A 1395-nucleotide genomic window follows, 5' to 3' on the forward strand; every position below is an offset into this window, starting at 1 on the left:
CGCATAGCCACCACGCCCCCGGCGTGTTGACGGTGACCTCCACCCGTCGGAAATTCTCCTCCATGGCCAATATCCGGCCAAAACACCACCCATACAACCATAAGAAAAATAATTTCTGATAGAATGAAGATGTGTGTTCTATTTATCATCACTCTACTAGTTTTGTTTAATTCCTTAAGTTCTAGCATCAATTATATTTTGTGTCAGAAAAAATGTATTAGAATGTAAAAATTTGATAATTATAATTATACAAAAATATTATTTGTATATCAAAATCAGCTACTAAAATTAGTTACCAATATATTTGTGTATAAATATATGTGTAATTTAATTTATTTTAATATATATTTATATTTTAATATATATTTTATACTGATAACTAATTTTAGTGGCTAATTTTGATATACACGTTGTATAATCGATAATTATAATATACAATGACATATGATTATTGGTAGATGAGAAGGCAAGCACAGAAAAGGAAAGTGAAAATGAAGTTATATAAAAAAAAATATAACTTTCCTAATTTAAGCTTTCTAAAAAAAGGAAAATATCTTCTTTATTTATACACGTACTTCATAAATAGGTTACAATATAAAAATAAGAATAAAAAATATACACTTGTGCATGTTAATATCAAAGAGAATAACACGCGTTTTCTTAACAATGAACTAAACCTCTCTCATATAATTACGATTATGATGAAGAATTGAAGAGTGATATAACATGACATAATTTTTCTTAACCGCTACACTTGCATTTAATAATGGATATCCAAAGATTCAATAGCAGTAGTTTAACAATGCATCACGCAATGACTCACTACACACTAATCATAACAACTTCGCTTTCCTAAATTCTTTACAACAATTTAATCCATTTTTCTGTGCTGTCTTTTTCCACTTTTTCTTGATTACATTATGTTGCTGCCTCAATGTTCCCACACAAAATAACCTACCACTCCGTCGGTTGTCGCTAAATTTTATTTTTTGGCTTTTGTTGGGGGTTAAAGAGGTAAAAGCAAAAATTTTTTGCTAAGTTTTTTATTTAAAAAAAATAAATTGAAAACAGAACTTTTGAAAATTCTAATATACCAAGTAGTATTACAGACACTGAAGTCTTTAATGGTAACTTTTTCTACTTTATTTTTAACTAATATCATTATATGCTTTTTAATGGTAACTTTTTCTACTTTATTTTTAACTTTTTCTAATTATTATATGTTTGTTTGCTTTTTATGTTGTATATATGCTCTTTTTAATTAAATTTATATAATACAAAATTTTTTATCATTTTATTTATATTTAATGTTTTAATTTTATTTCACACAAAATAAAATTATATATATATATATATAAAACAAAATTTTTTATATATTATAATTTTATTTCACAT

Source organism: Arachis duranensis, chromosome 4 (assembly GCF_000817695.3).
Source record: "Arachis duranensis cultivar V14167 chromosome 4, aradu.V14167.gnm2.J7QH, whole genome shotgun sequence".
In the NCBI taxonomy this organism is placed as follows: Eukaryota; Viridiplantae; Streptophyta; class Magnoliopsida; order Fabales; family Fabaceae; genus Arachis; species Arachis duranensis.